The following is a 21,295-nucleotide window of genomic DNA, read 5'->3' as shown; positions in this document are numbered from 1 at the left end:
TCCCGCTACACTTCTGACGGGGCCAAGATAGCTTTTATTTTTTCACTGTTGACCGGAAGGGCTCTCCAGTGGGCCACGGCAGCTGTTGACCGCAACCTTAGTCTCAGCACAAACTTTGCTGCTTTTCGTGCTGAGTTCCGGGCAGTTTTTGACCACCCCGCTGAGGGAGGAGACGCCGCCTCACGTCTTCACTCCCTCCAGCAAGGTTCTCGTTCCGTAGCGGACTACACTCTCGAGTTCCGCACCCTGGCCGCCGACAGCGGGTGGGATAACAAGGCCTTGTTGAGCGCCTACCGTCGGGGCCTCTCTGACGAGATCAAAGACGGATTGTTGCGTGACCGACCAGCCACCTACCATGACCTCATCCAGCTGGCCCTGCTTATGGACCAAAGACTAAGAGAACGAGCAGCGGAACGAAGACTTGCTGCCCGTGAGAGGACCAGACGGCCGGCGTGGGAAAATTGGACCGCTTCCTACTCCCCTACCGCGGCCAAAGCTCGGGATGAGGGCGCTCTCTTGGTGGACCAGTCTGGCTTTTTCCCTGCACCTACCAGCGGGGTGGAACCCATGCAGTTGGGCAGGACTCGACTTGCCACGGAGGAACGGGAGAGGAGGTTCCGGCAGCGCCTCTGCCTCTACTGTGGTTGTGCGGGTCACGTGATTAAGACCTGCCCCACACGACCAAAAGATCAGGCTCACTAGTTAGGGGAGTACTTGTGAGCCACACCATATTTCCCCAGAGCAATAGTGACCCTGGCATTCTTTTCCCCGCAACATTGTCCTGGAAGACTAAAAGACTGAAGGTGGGAGCATATTTGGACTCTGGAGCAGATGAGAGTTTCATGGACCGTGATTTCGCCTGTCAAGCCGGGATTGAGCTTCTGCCTCTGGACAAGTCCTTACCAGCTCAGGTCTTGGATGGGCATCCCCTGGGACCCATCACCCACCGTACCGCACTAGTCACTCTTACCCTGTCTGGCAACCACACTGAGCAAATTAGCTTGTTGATCCTCAACGCCCCTGTCGCCCCTCTTGTCCTCGGCCGTTCTTGGCTTCGCCAGCACGACCCCCAGATTTCCTGGATCTCAGGGAGGATCCTAGCCTGGAGCACGGCTTGTCATGCTAACTGCCTCAAAGCAGCAGACCCCGTCTCGGAGAACCCCAAGCTCAAGTCTTCCCCATCTGACCTATCTGGGGTTCCCGCTGTCTATCATGACCTTGCTGCTGTATTTAGTAAGGAACAGGCACTTTCACTACCCCCGCACAGACCATACGACTGTGCCATTGATCTCATACCCGAAGCAGTACTCCCCTCTAGCCGCCTTTATAACCTATCCATACCCGAGAAAAAGGCCATGTCGGACTACATCACGGAATCACTTGCATCTGGTATCATCACCCCCTCTAAATCACTGGTAGCCGCTGGATTCTTCTTTGTCGGCAAGAAGGATGGGTCCTTACGTCCGTGCATCGACTACCGCAAACTCAACCTCATCACGGTCAAGAACCGGTATCCCCTACCACTCATGAGCTCTTCTTTCGAACCCCTTGCCCCTGCTACCGTTTTCACCAAGCTGGATCTCCGTAATGCATACCATCTTGTCTGGATTAGGAAGGGGGACAAATGGAAGACGGCCTTTAACACACACTTGGGTCACTTTGAGTCATGCCCTTCGGCCTGACCAACGCCTCAGCCGTTTTCCAGACTCTTGTTAACGACGTGCTGAGAGACATGCTCGAGAAGTTTGTGGTCGTGTATCTTGATGATATTCTGATTTTCTCTCACAACCTGCAGGACCATCAACAGCACGTCCGCCTTGTTCTCCAGCGCCTCCTTGAGAATCGTCTTTTCGTCAAGGCAGAGAAATGCGAGTTCCATTCGTCATCAGTTAACTTCTTGGGTCACATCATCGAGAAGGGTAACATCCGAGCCGACCCCAAGAAGGTCAAGGCAGTGGTGGATTGGCCCCAACCCACTACTCGTACTGAGCTTAGGAGATTCTTAGGCTTTGCGGGTTTCTACCGTCGCTTCATACTCGACTTCAGCAAGGTAGCCGCACCCCTTCACACGCTAACTTCTACCAATACAGTTTTTGTCTGGAACAAGGAGGCAGACAGTGCATTCTTGAGCCTCAAGAGGAGTTTCAGTTCCGCTCCCATCCTGGTACACCCTGACCCTGACAAGCCGTTCACGGTGGAAGTAGATGCATCTGATTCTGGGATTGGAGCAGTATTGTCCCAAAGAGCTAATGAGAATAATATGTTGCACCCTTGTGCGTTCTTTTCCAGACGCCTAACCCCAGCCGAGAGGAACTATGATGCAGGGAACGGAGAACTGTTGGCCGTCCACGAAGCTTTGGTTGAATGGAGACACTGGCTGGAGGGGGCTAAACATCCGTTCCTGGTCCTGACCGACCACCGCAACCTTATTCACATCCGTTCCGCAAAGAGACTTAATGACAGGCAAGCACGCTGGTCACAGTTCTTCGGCCGATTCAATTACACTCTCACCTACAGACCCGGTTCACGCAATGGCAAGGCTGACGCTCTTTCGCGGATCTTCTCCGAGGAACCCACAACTAGACAAACTGCAGAGACCATCCTTCCCCCGAACCGCATCTTCGGGATGGTAACTTGGGAAATCGAGGGCCTGGTCAGGACGGCGCTACGGTCTGACCCTGGTCCTGGAAACGGACCCCCCAATAGACTATTTGTTCCGCAACCCTTAAGGAGCAAGGTACTCGACTGGGCACATTCAAGTCTGTTTACATGTCATCCCGGAATCCACAGATCGCTATCATTCATTCGACGCTGCTTCTGGTGGCCTTCCATGGAGGCGGATACTCGCGAATTCATCGCCGCCTGCTGCATCTGCGCCCGGAACAAGGCAGACCACAGCCCTCCTGCTGGACTCTTGCACCCCCTTCCGATCCCGAGTCGACCTTGGTCACACATCGCTCTTGACTTCATTACTGGACTTCCCCCCTCTAAAGGTAACACCACAATCCTCACCATAATCGACAGGTTTTCCAAGGCGGCCCATTTCATACCCTTGCCCAAACTCCCATCCTCGGCCGAGACCACAGAACTGCTCGTTCAGCATGTGGTTAGAATTCACGGGATCCCCACCGACATTGTGTCTGATCGTGGTCCCCAATTCATTTCCCGGGTCTGGCAAGCTTTCTGCAAGGGGATTGGAGCCACGGTCAGCCTGACTTCTGGCTACCACCCCCAGAGCAATGGACAAGCGGAAAGGGCCAACCAGGGGGTGGAGACCATGCTGCGCTGTATGGCTGCTCAACAGCCCAACTCCTGGTGCAAGTTCATTCCATGGGTGGAGTACTCCTTTAACTCCATGACCTGCGCGGCTACTGGTATGTCCCCTTTTGAATGCTGGCAAGGTTTTCAACCTCCATTATTTCCCTCCCAGGAGATCGAAGTGGCAGTTCCTTCCACCAGAGCTCACCTGAGACGATGCCGCAAGGTGTGGAGGTCTGCCCGCGCTGCCTTATTGAAGGCATCTGAGAAGATGCGTCGTAACGCCAACCGGCGGCGCATCCCAGCTCCCGACTATCAGCAAGTGCTGTTACGGGCCAAGGACCTTCACCTCCCGATATCCTCTCAGAAGTTAGCACCACGTTTCGTTGGACCTTTTACAGTCAGATCCAGAGTCAATCCTGCCGCAGTTTGCCTGGACCTCCCTGGGTCCATGAGATCCCACCCGGTGTTTCACGTGTCTCAGGTAAAACCAGTAACCAACAGTTCACTGTCACCCCCCATCCCTGGCCCCCCTCCGCCTAGGGTTCTCGAGGATGGGGACCAGGTGTGGACCGTCAGGGAGATTCTCAAGGTCAGACGACAAGGAAGAGGATGGGTCTACCTCGTGGACTGGGAGGGCTATGGACCTGAGGACAGATCATGGGTCCCGGCTTCTTACATCGCCGACCCTTCCCTTATTGAAGATTTTTACCGAACTCACCCTGAGGCACCCCGAAGCTCGTCGGGAGTCTCGCATAAGGGGGGGGGGGTCCTGTTATGGGTCACACTTCTGCTGCGTCTCCTCCTGTTGCGTGCCCTGACGAGCGCACCGCAGGCCACGCCCACGGGCGCTCTCTCTGCTGCAAGCGCGCTTCCGCGCGGCTGCAAACGCTCTGCAATCTACGCACCTGTTTTTACACATCTCATTTACACACCAAGCTGTTAATAAACAAGCTGACAGCTAAACGACGTCATATCTCTGTCGTCTTCTTCTCCCGATATCACGTCACACTCACAGATTTATTATCAGCTATGTTTATTTGATTTGATTGAGTTAGTTGCCAAATTGTACATTTCAGAAGCATTTATTGGACCACAATGGGGTGCTAGTGTGCCGTGTAAGGGAGGAAGCGGTTTGCATGTGGAGTCTGCTATGCCAATCAAATTTCCGCAGTACGAATGAAAATGTGAATCCTGCAGAAATTCAGCAACAATCAGAATGTTGATTCTTTCCTATCATCTATTGTTCCACCTGCTGGTTTAATGTATGATTACAAACAGCTGTATTTAAGCACATAATGTGTGATGCATTGCCGTGTTGCGTTTATTATGGCTCCTGGAAATGACATGAATCACAATATATGTTTAACCAAATTGTTTTGCCAGGTGTAATATCAGAGTATATAATAAGTCATATTGTATTTCATTTACACTACCGTTCAAAAGTTTGGGGTCACCCAAACAATTTTGTGGAATAGCCTTCATTTCTAAGAACAGGAATAGACTGTCAAGTTTCAGATGAAAGTTCTCTTTTTCTGGCCATTTTGAGCGTTTAATTGACCCCACAAATGTGGTGCTCCAGAAACTCAATCTGCTCAAAGGAAGGTCAGTTTTGTAGCTTCTGTAACGAGCTAAACTGTTTTCAGATGTGTGAACATGATTGCACAAGGGTTTTCTAATCATCAATTAGCCTTCTGAGCCAATGAGCAAACACATTGTACCATTAGAACACTGGAGTGATAGTTGCTGGAAATGGGCCTCTATACACCTATGTATACACTTATTTTTGAAGGAAAAGCACTGTACTTTTCAATGAAGATAACTTTAAACTAGTCTTAACTTTAAAGAAATACACTCTATACATTGCTAATGTGGTAAATGACTATTATAGCTGCAAATGTCTGGTTTTTGGTGCAATATCTACATTTCAATGTGACCCCAAACTTTTGAACGGTAGTATATATATATATATATATATATATATATATATATATATATATATATATATATATATATATATATATATATATATATATATATACAGAACAGAACAGAGGAGATAAGAATAAATACAGAATGCGTTACTTTATTAAATGTAATGTTTACAGTGATAAAAACGCATTTGACAACTGACGTGTCAGGGAATCAAACCCACGTCTTGTGGAATAAAAGATAGATGCGCGAAACATTGTGCTACCGAAGTTCTGATGATGTTACAGATAAAACATATGTATGTTATAGTCATTACATGAATATTGGGGTTGTCGTTTGGATTCAGTTTGTCGTCCTTCCTTTATTCTAGTGGCATTTTATTCTCTATTCAGATACTGAACTAGCCACAAGTCTCAAAAGTCCACATTTGCTTTTTTTTTTTTATTTAATAAAAAAATGTTAATTCATTTTTTTTTCTTGTAATTTTATTTTACTTGTTTTGTTTTTTTGTCCTGTCCAGCTACTACTCAGGAAAATCATATTTGTGATGTAGATGCCCATATCGGTAGTACACATTTACTTTACAAAAGAGAAGTGTGGGGGATTTTGTCACGGCCAGGGCGCATTCCAATGCGTCCTCATCTGTGCCTCATGGCTAGCGCACCGCGGGCCACGCCCACATGCGCTCTCTCATCCTTGCGCCCTGCTTGTCTCACCTTGGGACACGCCCACGGCCGCGGCGCACTTCCAGGGACGCGCCATGCGCGTTTCCGCTCTGCAGCAGCCACCAGCTGCAATCATTCACTGACAATCGGCGCACCTGTCGGTAATGAGGACGCTGCCTTCATAAGCCTGCTGAACCGGCCATCAGGCTTCGGAATATAGTCTCCTGCACAGTAAGCGATCATCTCCTGCTTTATGTATCTTGCTCTCTCAGTGTTTTCCCTTCCGTGTTTTCATTGTCGTGTCATCCTACCGCAGACCTCCGTTCCCGTGTTTTGACGTTGCTGTGTGTCTCGTCATTCCTGGTCGTTCCCCTGCTTCTCGGACTGCCCCCTTGGATCTCGACCTCCCGCTTGGACACGGATTCCCCTCTTCCCCTGGACTTCCTCATCTCTCGTTCAACACTTGGTAACACACACTTCAGCTAACTACACACATAGCCTAACACCACATACACTTTTGGATCTAGTTCACACTCAATTCTATTGTTTATTCGTATTGTTTGATTATTATATATATATATATATATGGTTAATATATATAATAAATCATTGTTCATACTGCCATATAGTGTCTGTCGCCGTCACCTCCCCTTAGTCCAACCATAACAGTATATTCCGGCCAATTGATTAGGGACCTGACGGCACAGTTCCTTAGCCCCGCCCCCAGTGACAATTTTTTTTTCTCCATTTTTTTTTCTTGCTGCCCCTCTCAGGATGTCTTTTTCTTTTACCTCCACCCAGGACAATTTTCTAGCCCTCCTCAACACTCCTTCAAGGGACTGTTTAACTCCAATATGGGGATGGAGGAATTTACCCGCCGCCTGGCCACCCACCTCCCACCCTTAGTGACTGTTCCTCAGTCAGCTGGAAGCGTCTGGCATCCGCGTTCAGAGGGGGGGGGATAGTACTGGTGGCTGTGCTGATGTGGTGCTGCATCCAGCCAGGCTACCCCCTACCAGACCAATACCATCACTCTTTCATTTTAGCACTGGTGGCTGTGCTGATGTGGTAGCACAGCTGCACCCAGACATTCTACCCCCTGCCAGAGAAATACCACCTGTTTTCTGCTTTTCCCAGCCGCAGCCACCAGTCCCCTGGCTAGCATCCGAGTTAGCACCCGTCACCCAGCTAGCCTCCGAGCTAGCACCCGTCACCCAGCTAGCCTCCAAGCTAGCACCCGTCACCCAGCTAGCCTCCGAGCTAGCACCCGTCACCCAGCTAGCCTCCGAGCTAGCACCCGTCACCCAGCTAGCCTCCGAGCTAGCACCCGTCACCCAGCTAGCACCCGTCACCCAGCTAGCCTCCGAGCTTGCACCCGTCACCAAGCCAGCCCCCTTGTCTCCACCAGCTCCCAGGCTGGCCCCCGTGTCTCCGCCTCGGCCGGCAGCGCCGACCCCTCCGCCTCGGCCGGCAGCGCCGACCTCTCTGCCTCGGCCTGCTCCTCAGCTGCCCTCCTCGTCTCCGGCTCTGATGACGTCTGCTTCCACGCCTCCGATGACATCATCCTCCTTGACTCTGGCTCCGACGACATCATCCTCCTCGACTCTGGCTCCAAGGTCTTCATTCTACTCGTCTTTGGCGGGCCTTTCCACAGCGCCGCCAGCCCCCTTGTCTCCTGCATCGTCGCTACCGCGACCTCCGGCTGGCCGACCGCAAGGGCAGCATACAGGCGCCCGCACACGGCGCCCTCTGTGGCCAGGGCAGGGACACTTTCTGCGCCAACAGCAACGCCCAAGACATGGATATATTTCCCGTAGGCTGCTGTGGTTCTGGCCCCACTCGCGTCCGCCCTCCCGACGTCCAAGAATGTGGCTGTTCCTTGGTCGGCCACCTCGCAGGCTGCTGCGGCGGTCTACTCGCCGCCACCACCAGACTCGTCCCCGGTGGATTCGGGGACACTTGGGCCGGCGACCCACCACCAGTTCGCCCCTCCACCCTCCCTTGACTCTTGTTCTTGTTTTTTGGGGGGTTCGACTTCTAGGACATCTGGAAGCTGTCCATAGGGGGGGATACTGTCACGGCCAGGGCGCATTCCAATGCGTCCTCATCTGTGCCTCATGGCGAGCGCACCGCGGGCCACGACCTCATGCGCTCTCTCATCCTTGCGCCCTGCTTGTCTCACCTTGGGACACGCCCACGGCGCACTTCCAGGGACGCGCTGTGCGCGTCTCCGCTCTGCAGCAGCCACCAGCTGCAATCATTCACTGACAATCGGCGCACCTGTCGGTAATGAGGACGCTGCCTTCATAAGCCTGCTGAACCGGCCATCAGGCGCCGGAATATAGTCTCCTGTACAGTAAGCGATCATCTCCTGCTTTATGTATCTTGCTCTCTCAGTGTTTTCCCTTCCGTGTTTTCATTGTCGTGTCATCCTACCGCAGACCTCCGTTCCCGTGTTTTGACGTTGCTGTGTGTCTCGTCATTCCTGGTCGTTCCCCTGCTTCTCGGACTGTCCCCTTGGATCTCGACCTCCCGCTTGGACAAGGATTCCCCTCTTACCCTGGACTTCCTCATCTCTCGTTCAACACTTGGTAACACACACTTCAGCTAACTACACACATAGCCTAACACCGCATACACTTTTGGATCTAGTTCACACTCAATTATATTGTTTATTTGTATTGTTTGATTATTATATATATATATATATGGTTAATATATATAATAAATCATTGTTCATACTGCCATCTGGTGTCTGTCGCCGTCACCTCCCCTTAGTCCAACCATAACAGATTTCTCTTGTTGCCTTATTGTATTTGACTTTATTAAATGGATTTATATTATTATGTGGTGCACCCGGCAAATCTGAACCGCATCCCAAAACAGTCACGTTTGTCACGTGGTAGAAGCGGGCAGCGAGGCTGAACCGCGTCCCGAAGCGGTCACGTGGTACAACTTGGCAACGAGGCTTCACACGTCATCATTTCCGGCTCCTCCCCTAAACGAAACAAGCCTCGATACACGCTTCGCGGCAACGCCCCCGTCATTAGTCGACACACGCCTCTAAGCCTCGGCACATTTAGTTCCATCACTATTATTAACCTGTTGGTCGAGAACATTTGCACAAAAAAACATTTTTACAAAAAACTAGTAAGCACCAACCTGTTACGGTAGAGGGGAAAAAGACGGCACAGAATGCAGGGACGTAGTTAGCTGTATTTATTAATATATATATATATATATATATATATATATATGTATATGTATATATATATATATATATATATATATATATATATATATATATATATATAAAATAAGAAATTAAGTCTGTAAACTAATCCAAAATGTGTATGGTGTGACTATGTGTAGCGATTAACTGAGTGTTACCAGGAATGTTGAGCGAGAGGCGGAAGTCCAGGAGGGGCAAGGCAGGGTTGGAGGTCCGTGAGCAGGCGTGAGGTCAAGGGCAGGAGAGAGGCGTCAAAAGGTTTGTGTCCAGGCGGGAGATCGAGATCCAAAAGGGGCAGCCAGGGAACCAGAGGGGAACACAGGGAGACGAGAGACACAGCTCGTAATCGGGGGACGGAGGAATGCTGCTGGAACGACACGAGACACAATGAGCAAGACGGGAAAAGAACACAGAGAGAGAGGTCATAGAGCTTGATATGACTGCTTACTGTACGGGAACAGGTAGCTACGTTCTGGCCCGGAACGCAGGTCTGCACTACATGGCTTAAGAAGCCCAGGGAGCTCATCAGCGACAGGTGTGCAGATTGTAGATTGATTGCAGCCGCCTGCTGCAGCCGGAGTGCATAAGGCGCATTAAAGGGGTTTTATATATATATATATTTTTTTCTAAATGGAAAACACTTCCTTGTGGTCTACATAACATGTAATGGTGGTTATTTGGTCAAAATGTTGCATAGATTGTTTTACAGATCATCTTCAAGCCGCTTTCTGACAGTCTCTTCAGGATGCAACGTTTTGTCGGCGGTCTTATTTACGTGCCTCACCATCGGCAGCGTCTTTTCTCCATTTTTGTTGTAGAGGTGTAGCGTGCCAGGACGGGAGTGGAAGAAGTGTCAAAAGATGGAGCTAACTGTTTTAATGACATTCAGACTTTACTTAAATCAATAACGGAGCAGCATCTCCTCATCCGTGGCTCACTAGTGCAATAACAACGCCGGAAATGTGTCCCGTGAAAAAACGTCTGACCGGAACTCTCTAATAACTATGGTTCCTTGGGTGAATAATGTAAATTCATTACACCGGTATGTTTGAGCACTTTCATGGTGAGTTTACTGACAGATATAAGTAAGAACTTTACTTATTAGAAATGGCAACAGTGGAGGATGAATGTCCCATAACAAGAAGATAGAGAAAAAGAAGAAGCTTATCGAGTACGGTGTCGCCACGGACTACAAAGGCGGAGGCGCGCAAATTTTCAGGACTTATGCAGATCCCAAATACAGATCAGCAGGTACCAGAAGGTAAGAAACGTTGCTTTTACATAATATTGCGAAACAAAATGCCAGATAATATGTCTTACCTTATACACACACCATAATGATACTCGTATGTTGAAGCACAGTACAATCCCATCAAGCGGTGCGGCTTCATAGCTTACCAAAGTCGTACTAAAACATTTTGATATATTTTTGAGCGCCGTGTGTAATGTTCTATATTTTCAATGGAACATATAACATTTGTGTGTTGTTTACTTGAGTCATATTGCTGTCCCCACATATATCATATGAGTGACTGCCATCTACTGGTCACACTTATCATTTCACCATTTCCAAATAAAATAGCTTTGAGGTCAGTAAGCACAACCAAAATTGTTCCGTACATTAGGTTCCGTTATAAGGTGCAAGAGTTTTGAGAAAATGAAAGGATTTTAAATGCGCCTTATAGTCCCAAAAATACGGTAATAATAATGCAAGTATACCATTTCAAATGCAATTAACTTTTATTTCTAGTATATTTTAACATTAAAATTGGAATGTAAACTTTTAAAGTTAAATAAAACAAATACAAATTAAATGGACTCTGTCCGAGAATGTTACACTTAAATAAAAATCACAACCAAAAGCAAAACAATTGGCTCTGTCTCCGTTAAGGAGGAGCGAATCACTCAAATATATGAATATAAAAACTAAAACGATAAAGTATTGACAAATGAAGTTGCACTTCAAAATTGAACATTTAGCCAGAGGTGGGATTGTACATTCCTTACCTGACTTTAAATGTTAGGACTTTTGTAAACACAAAGTGCAAAGTAACAATATCAACAATACAGTACAACCAGATGTAGTAACAGGTCATTTGCAAAAAAAATAACTTCAGTCTGGCAGATTCTGAGCAAGGAACACCATGTTCACCTTGTGTGGCTTTAGGATCTCTCTGGAGTAGCAATGTTACCAGCTGTGCTAAACAGTCTCTCTGAACTTGTGCTTGTTGCTCATTATTCACATTTGTGTGTAGCCAACTTTGAATGTCACACCACTAGGGATGGGAATTGATAAGATTTTCCCGTTTCTGACTCCACTTTCGATTCTGCTTAACAATTCGGTTCCTTAACGGTTTCTCTACCGATTCTTATTTAGAAAAAAAGAGAAAAAAAAGGTGGATTAGCGTTGTCAGGTTCAAACACTGATGACATCTATTAAATAAGACAAGAAGCAAAGATTATACAGAGACAGAATTAAATTTGGCTCAAATTGAGGAGAGACGCCTGTACCCTTGTACAGTGTCTCAACACGCTCTGGCGAAAGATTGTATGCCTCCTCTTTTATTTGGACTTTCCCTGATTGCATGGCAACAGCTGTTTCTAAGGGACGGGGGTCGTAAACAGCCGTCACCTTTGTTACAGAACAGTTCAAAGAAAAGGTCGCCTTGAGGGGAGTCAGGCCCTGCTTCCTCGCCACTTTTGTAGTTCTTGGGTCAAGACAAAATCTTTCTGTGGATTACAATACATGAAAGAAACAGAACACCTTCATGTTTCTTCCCATCCTTCACAGTTGAGTTTACAAGCCTTCTTCTTGTAGGTTCACAGACAGCTTTTGTCTTCTCAGCCGGGAACTCATTGAAACACAAAGTTTTGTGATAACTTAGATCCAATTATTCTGACAAAGTATCAATTTAGTCTAGTTTGGAGTTTACATGACCTTACAAAGCTTAGGGAGGTCTTAAGAGACAGTTTCGTAAATTCACCAAAAATGTTACCGTGGAGTTATTGAGTCTGTTTAGCTGATTGGAGAGCGAGCTTCCGCAGCTAGTGGGTCCATGACGATGTCGTCTGTTTTGTTTGATCTTCCGTTTTACTGCCTTGTTACAGGCACCGTTTGGAAATAATTAAGGTATGTCAATAAACATTTACAAAATATTTCAGTGTAAATAACTAATTTCACAATTTATATATCTGCGGATCATAGTCCGGTGTGGCTAATGTATTGACAAATATTTATTTTTCTAAAATGTAGTTGCACGGTGGAGAGGCTATGCCTGGGAACGCCTCAGGATTCCCAGGGAAGAGCTGGACGAAGTAGCTGGGCGGAGGGAAGTCTGGGCTTCTCTGCTTAGGCTGCTGCCCCAGCGACCCGACTTCGGATAGGCGGAAGAAGATGGATGGGAAATTTTGTTAATGCGGCTAATATACCGGTGCGCTCTATAGTCCGGAAAATACAGTAAATACCTGTTTTAAAGAAAATTAAACATTAATGATTTTTAAGAGAAGTTTAGGGGCACCGAGAAATCTCTTGAGTGGATAAGCTATTCTGACATCAAACTACACACACATGTCATATTTACAGTTGGGGTAAATGTCTCCTCATAATGTATTCTTGCCTTCTGACTGTAGCCTTTTAATTTGAATTATTTGCTTCCAACAATCACACTGTAAAATAAATCAATTGACAGCCGATTGGTGAGGTTTTAGTAGACCCAGTTCGAATCGCGGAGGATGACAGCATTGTTTACCCTCACCGACCTTGTATATTTCATCCTTTCCTGGATTTTCTTTTAACTGTGAAAACCCATCTGGCAGTGTCGTCAACGTGAACGTGTTATTCTCCTGAAAAGAAAAACATTTTTAATATAATTTCCTGAAACCAAACATTTGATCATGGCAAATGCATGGCCCCGCTAGATGTTTGTGGTACACCATCCTGTAACAGTAGTCAACGTTTTTTTGATTAGGCCGTCATTTCTTTATAGTACTAGTACTAGAGTGTCTTCCTTTTCCTTAGTAGGGTGATGTGAACTGTATTTATTTAATTCTGTCCAGTTTGTGAAGGCTCAGCATGATGTTCCAGTGTCCCCTTAGAATTCTGATCTGCCTCTTGATCTTTTGTCACGGATGTTTTAAACCTCTCCTCACAGCAGGGGTCAGCAAACCAAAATGTTGAAAAAGCCATATTGGACCAAAAATAAAAATCTGTCTGGAGCCGCAAAAAAATAAAAGCCTTATATAAGTGTTATAATGAAGGCAACACATGATGTGTCTATATTAGCTATATTAGCCTACTATCAAAAGATGACGCAAATCTTCGTTGACAGAAATGTTTTATTTAAATTTTTATTCTACACATTTTTACAACATTGGAAATCATTGGTAAAATGGAGGCTTCTCACACGATGAGAGAACTCCTGGAAATGACTGGCTTGTAATGGCCAAAGGTATAGATGTGTGTGTCCAAGTTTAAGGCAACGGCAGGCTGTCTTCTTCTAAAGGATTTATTATAATCTTTGCAAGCTGGGTAACGTTTGCTGTGGTCTGGAACAACATTGCACACAAACAACGATCAGAAATGCAGCCAATATTAAATACAAATAATGTGTCATGAGTAATGCAAATATAAATTAAATACAAAGAGAACATAAGTAAAGGAAATTAAATGAGCTCAAATATACCTACAAACGAGGCCTAATGATGCAATATGTACATACAGCTAGCCTAAATAGTATGTTAGCATTTATTAGCTTGCTGTCATGCACTGACCAAATATGCCTGATTAGCACTCCAACAAGTCAATTACATCAACAAAGCTCACCTTTGTGCATTCACGCACAGCATAAAACGTTTGGTGGACAAAATGGTACAAAGTAGTGGCATAAAACACGTCTTTCTGTGGCAGCATCAGAGAAAGTTGTACAAGTAAACAAACTAGGATGAGTTCAAGGATTGCTGAAATTAGTAGGACAAAACGGTGCGTGCCAAATACTCTCATCAGTGAGGCATGTTTACCCTAAACAGTGGGATTTCTAACAATTAGGAAGGTTTGTGTCATGTATTATATATTAAAACAAAAAATATTTTTTTTTATTCATCTTTTTCCATTTTCACACATCTCTGAAAGAGGTCCAGGGAGCCACTAGGGCGGCGTTAAAGAGCCGCGGGTTGCTGACCCCCGACTCACAGGAATACTCAGTAGTTCTGTTTAAATGTATTGTTGACTGCCCTTTTCACAGTAAACTTCCCAGTTTGCGTTAAAGGATTTTTCCTTATGGGCTATTTTTGTTATATTCGACAAAAATCCCTTCTTCATGTCTCTAACTTAATCTTGTCCTGTCTCTTGTCCTTGTCCTGCATACCCAACGGACCCACATGTTTTCATCCCTGAAAGATCGGGGGCCTGTATCACAGGTCAGGATTTGGGCTTATCCAGGCTGAATTTGAGGATTAAGTCACAACATGCAGTTTTACAACACTGCTTAACTTTTGAGCAGGATTCGTTGCCTTGGTAACTCATGTACCTAAGCTAACTTGCTCAGGATGCGGCGAGGTTGGGGGATTAGAGCAATTAACAGTCCATTGACCAATAAGAGAGCGGAGCCTATGACTCTCCTTTCCTCTAGCCCGGGGGTCGGCAACCCGCGGCTCTGGAGCCGCATGCGGCTCTTTAGCGCCGCCCTAGTGGCTCTCTGGAGATTTTTCAAAAATGTATGAAGAATGGAAAAAGATGAGGGGGAAAAAAAATCAATTTTTTTGTTTTAGTATGGTTTCTGTAGGAGGACAAACATGACACAAACCTTTGTAATTGTTATAAATCACACTGTTTATATTAAATATGCTTCACTGATTCAAGTATTTGGCGAGCGCCGTTTTGTCCTACTTATTTTGGCGGTCCTTGAACTCACCGTATAGTCTGTTTACATGCATAACTTTCTCCGACTTTCTAGGACGTGTTTTATGCCACTTCTTTTTCTGTCTCATTTTGTCCACCACACTTTTAACGTTGTACATGAGTGCACAAAGGTGAGTTTTGTTGATGTTATTGACTTGTGTGAAGTGCTAATCAGACATATTTGGTCACTGCATGACTGCAAGCTAATCGATGCTAACATGCTATTTAGGCTAGCTATATGTACATATTGCATCATTATGCCTCATTTGTAGCTATATTTGAGCTAATTTAGTTTCCTTTAAGTCCTCTTAATTAAATTTATGTCTCATGACACATGTAATATGGCTTTTAATTTTTTGCGGCTCCAGACAGATTTGTTTTTGTTTTTTAGGTCCAATATGGCTCTTTCAACATTTTGGGTTGCCGACCCCTGCTCTAGCCAATCACTTGTCTCTGTAATGGTGACGAGGACGAGATGACAGCAGGAACTCTGGAGACAGTGTGCAGGTAGGAGATGATTTATTCTCACCATAAATCATATCCAAAAATACCAAATACAAAACAAGGAAAAATGTGCCAATAGCCTGGGAAGCTATGTTGAAGCTTTGCACAAGGAAAACCAGAATCACAGGGAACCAACGTGACAGTTGTGTTGAGCAAACAAAAGCACCAGCCTGAGTGAGGGGAAAACCAGGACCAAATAGCTTTCTGATTAGTGTCCGGCAGCAGGTGAGCATCCCGAACACTAATCAGAGGCAGGTGAAAACAATCAGCACCCATGACAACTAAGAAACACAAAGCAGGGGTGCTGAAACAGAACTTTAACCACAAGTGAATCAAAACCCAAAACAAACTATGATCCAGGTAACGGATCATAACAGTCTCTTAAAATATGTTGCCGTTCATTGTCAATCTGTGTGGTGATGGACAGCGCTGCAAGAATTAAAAGAAGGGATTTGCTAGTATTTAGGGGGAAAAATTTACACTATCTCCTTAAATTTTCATGAGGAATTTATAGATTGTTTGCGGAGAGACTTTCTCTGACAGCTCGTATATTTACAGTAGGTTGTGGGCTATTTGTGGTATCGATACCAAAGTTAGTATCACTATCCGGTCGATATTAGTTAGAGATCGATACTTTTGTTGCTGTTATGTTATATGTCCATCAAATGACAATTTTTTTCCTCCTATTTGGTCTCCACAAAGGGTGCATGAGAGCCAAACAAGCACTGTGACTAAAAAGAACCAGTACAAAATAGTTTTTTTTTAACAGAAATGGGAGTTCCTACAGTTTTCTGTTTACATTCCATTCCATCCATTCCGGCTTGCATCACATTTTCCATAAGGCTCAGCCCAGGATAATTAACAGGAGCAATGGCTAGCAGATGTCAGTCACACTTTGATGATGTCGGCAGTATGCATGTTTGTTTTAGTACACTTTGAACACTTGCAGACCATCTGCACTGTTCATCGGATGGGTCGAAGTTTCATTTTGGCTACCACTATTTCCACAAAGGAAGAATTGTTAAATGTTGGCAATGATTTCAAGTTTTTCTTGCATTTAAGTTCCTATTTTCATTATCCCCGCCCAAATATCATGTAATAGTGACACACCAGCTTTGGCAGTGGTTGAAACTATGACTTAAACCATCTGCCACTTTTTGAGTGTTTGCCCCAAAGTAATACAAGCTAAAACTCTAGAATTAGTAACACAAACAACAGCAGAATGAAGAGTGTCAACAAAAACAACAACTCAAGCAGATAATTACTTCAAAGTAGTACAATTAGTGACAAAACTCCCCACACAAAGCTACTCTTCATAACGTTTTTTAATTGTTCAGTAATCACATGGTTGTCAGGATTATATTTTGTATGTAAGTGTTGTTTGGCCCCTGGCCCCACCTTTATCTTTTGCTTTGTCTGGTCTCAACGATTACACTATCTATGTCTGTTACCTTCTGTTTCTTTTTGTGTTCATCTGATTTTTGGGTATCCTGCAAAAGTGCCTTGTTTGTGTCTCTTCTCATTTTTGTTGGATCTCTGTCAGGCAAATTAGGTTACCAAAAAAGGTAACCACAATCTGTTAGAGTAGAGAAGAAAAAACATAATTTTATCAAAATAAACTTAGACTTAGACTTAGACAAACTTTAATGATCCACAAGGGAAATTGTTCAACACAGTAGCTCAGTTACAATGATGAAAAGTGTAAGGATGGAAAGGACAATGCAGGTATAAATAGACTAATATAGCGATAAAAAATCTAACATATATACGAATATATATACATAATATGTGTACAGAATAATATATCTACAGATATATTATATTATGTCTATATCATATATACAATATATACCAATGACCATGTACAATATTACAGTATATACAGTATATGTGACAGCAGCAACATAAAATAGAGAGTAGATCCAGCAGGAAATAGAAAATAGACATTAGAAATATCTGATGAAAACAGGGATTAGAGCAGACCTGGGCAAATGAAGGCCCGGCAGCCATATGCCGCATGTTAATCTTTTCAATCTGGCCCAAAATATTTCAATGGTTGGAATCTGCTCTTTTGCATGACACACTAGTTACTATGGTCATCTAAGTCACAGCAGCTCAGACGAGGCACCAAGCACTGTGGGTGGGGAGCGTTTCCACAGAGTGTTTCCTGAGCGGCCAGCCTGAAATGCGGGTGTCAGGGACAGATGCGGAAGGAGATTTTTACAACAATGTTCTAAAGCTTAGTGATATATCAGATATATCAGATTGTAGGTGGGGTTTTTTTTTTTACCCTTTGCGTTCATATTTTGCTGTGTTTGTTGCATTTTTGTTGCGTTTCGCTTGATTGTAAAATATGTCGATCGAGAGGGGGTGTGACGTTCATATGTTGTCAATATTCAGTGTTTTATCGTACATAGTTAATATTGTAAATCCCACATTATTTATTTTCATGTATATTCTGGGTGTCTCATTCAGTAAAAAAACGTGGTAACACTTTAGTATGGGGAACATACTTTATGAAACAAAGACTTAATTTAGAGTTATTTGGACACTAGGGGAACATATAACGGTTACAGTTAGGGTTAGGGTTACCAATAAGCAATAATTCTGAGGTTATTGAGGGAAGACAACCAGTAATGGCTTACTGGTTGTATATTAAGGCCATGCAGAATAAGGGATTAATAAGTACTTAATAATGACTAATTAAGAACCTATATGTTACTAATTTGTATGTTAATAAGCAACTAATTAATGGTGAATATGTCCCCCATACTAAAGTGTTACCAAAAATGTAAAATTCCATTCATATATATATGTATTTATATACATATACATATGGTCATTTGATAAGTAGCTCGCCTGCTGAAAAGGTTTGGGCACCCCTGCACTATACGTTTTGGTCTGCCAGGTCTGTCCCACATCATTCCTCACCATCTAATCCAAATAATAATAGATAAAAGATTTTAAAAAATAATTAAAAAATGTATAGGTCCTTTTCTGTCAGGAAATCCTAAAGAGGAAAGAATGATAAAGAGTGAAAGAATACCATCAAAAAAACATCTCATTTTGGTTGAAGGGATATGAAAACAAACAGTTTTATGGAAAACAAAACTTAAAAAGGTTGAAAAAAAAACGTTTAAAGAGCGTAACCGGAATATTTTCTGAAAATAAAATAGTAAGACCCTTTTTAAGGTTGTGGTGCCCTCAAGATTTCCGGGGGGGCACCCCATAGGCTAGGAATGGCAACACGGAAGACCCTATCTCCCATGGTCTGGAGTTCAGTTCTGGGTCTGTGAAGGAGATTCGAGTGGGTAGATGGAAGGGAGCATATTGTGTTTTGAATGTTTAAACGTTCTTTGAGGTAGGGTGGGGCATGTTCATACATCCATTGGTGTGTGAAACTGGTTGAAACGGGAGGCCAGTTGTGAAGGGCAGGGGTAATGTGCTAAATATCATTCTCTTTGTGAGGTTTTTTTTGTAAAGATCACACCTTGTCTCTTTGCTCCACCATCCCGACCATTGTGCCACAGATTTATCACTGGATTCTCCGCTTCCCTCTTCACAGTTATAAAACCTAAAACACTCTGGAACCGGAACAAACTCGCCATTTCGCCATTTCACAAATCTGTCATTTTCCCTAAATTAGACCTACGCAATATCTGCTGAGTGTTCAGAAAGGAGATGAATGGATGATAGCCTCTAATACACCTTAGGGACACTTTGATTATTGTCTTATGTTATTTGGTAGTGATGTGTGGATCAATTCTGAAATATCGATACGGCCGATACCAAATCCTTATGCTCTATTATCGATTCTCAACTCAAAATATTGATGCTTTTGATTCTTTAGTTATTTGAGGAAAATGTATATTATTAACAGGAACACATTGTAAAGTACCGTATTTTCCGGACCGGATTATAAAGCGCACTGCTGATGAATGGTCTATTTTTTAAACCTTTTTTCATATGTAAGGCGCACCGGATTATAGGGCGCATTAAAGGAGTCATGTTATTATTATTTGTTTCTAATTGTAAAACACTTCCTTGTGGTCTACATAACATGTAATGGTGGTTCTTTGGTCAAAATGTTGCATGGATTATGTTTTACAGATCATCTTCGAGACGCTTTCTGACAGTCGCTTCAGGGTGCGCCGTTTTGTGGGCGGTCTTATTTACGTGGCTCACCTTCGACAGTGTCTTTTCCCCGTCATCTTTGTTTTAGCGGTGTAGCGTGCAAGGACGGGGGTGGAAGAAGTGTCAAAAGATAATAATAATAATAATAATATATTTTATTTGTAGAAAGCACTTTACATTGAGCAAACAACCTCAAAGTGCTACAGTAAATTGAAAAATAATAATAATGATAAAAAGATAATAAAATAAAAACTAGAACAGCCTAATAGCCAGAACTAGTATGCATATATCTATAAAAAAAGGCTTTTTTAAAAAGAAGGGTTTTTAAGCCTTTTTTTAAAAGCATCCACAGTCTGTGGTGCCCTTAGGTGGTCAGGGAGAGCATTCCACAGGAGCAGAAAGCCCGGTCTCCCATAGTTCGTAGCTTTGTCCTCGGAGGTTGGAGGAGCGGCGGTGTCGTGTGGAGGATTTGGGGGTGAGTAGTTCTTTGAGGTAGAGGGGGTATTTCCATGGAGGCTAACTGTTTTAATGACATTCAGATTTTACTTAAATCAATAACGGAGCAGCATCTCCTCATCCAGAAACAACAACACCGGAAATGTGTTCCGCGAGAAAACGTCGGACCGGAACTCTCTAATAACTAAAGTTCCTTCAGTGAATAATGTAAACTCACTGCACCGGTATGTTTTAGCGCTTTCATGGCGAGTTTACTGACAGATATAAGTAAGAACTTTACACTACTTTATATTAGAAATGGCAAGAGCGGAGGATGAATGTCACATACGAAGATAGAGAAAAACAAGAAGCTTATCGACACGGACTATAAAGGCGGAGGCGCGCAATTTTTCAAGATTCATGCAGATCCCAAATACAGATCAGCAGGTACTAGAAGGTAAGAAAAGTTGCTTTTGCATAATGTTGTGAAACAAAACACCAGATAATCTGTTTTACCTTATACACACACCATAATAATACTGTGATTCAAACCGTACAGCCGAAACGTATCTTTTATGTTTGACTGCCGTCTACTGGTCACAGTTATCATTATACCATGCACCAAATAAAATTGCTTCGAGGTAGATAAGCTCAACCAAACATATTCCTTACATTAGGTGCACCGCGTTATAAGGCTCTGCTCTTTTAATGTCCTTTGTGTTTTTTGATGTTTCCCTCTTATACACATGCTTATGTGTGCTATGCCTATGAGGTTTTTTTCCCTTGGCCTCAGTCTGGACCCCCTCTGCGGGGGCCCAGGCTTAACCTGAATTATTTTTTTCTCCGTTTGCCTGTTTCTCACCTTTTTTGTAAGGGGCGCCGGAAGTTGGCAGACCCGTCAGCGATCCTGTTCTGTCTCCCTGTAATGTTTGTCTGCTCTTGAATGGGATTGGGCTGAAAATCTTAATTTCCCCTAGGGGATTATTAAAGTATTTCTGATTCTTATTCTGATTCTGATTAAAACGAGGGTTGATCATGTAAATAGCACTCCCACCACCCAGCAGGGGGCAACAGCAAGGCACATGTGTCACAATGAAGCAGCAGTTTGTGAGTAGAAGAAGACTACTCATTCAACCCTGGAAAAAATAAATTGCAAAAATTTGACTTTCTGGAGGATCTTTTAAGCGACGGACACATTGATCCAGACAAGCAGCAACATTGGTAGAAATCCCAACGTGT

This window comes from Entelurus aequoreus, linkage group LG20 (assembly GCF_033978785.1).
Source record: "Entelurus aequoreus isolate RoL-2023_Sb linkage group LG20, RoL_Eaeq_v1.1, whole genome shotgun sequence".
Lineage (NCBI taxonomy): Eukaryota > Metazoa > Chordata > Actinopteri > Syngnathiformes > Syngnathidae > Entelurus > Entelurus aequoreus.
The sequence above is the reverse complement of the archived record's forward strand: the minus strand, read 5'-3'. Positions refer to the sequence as shown.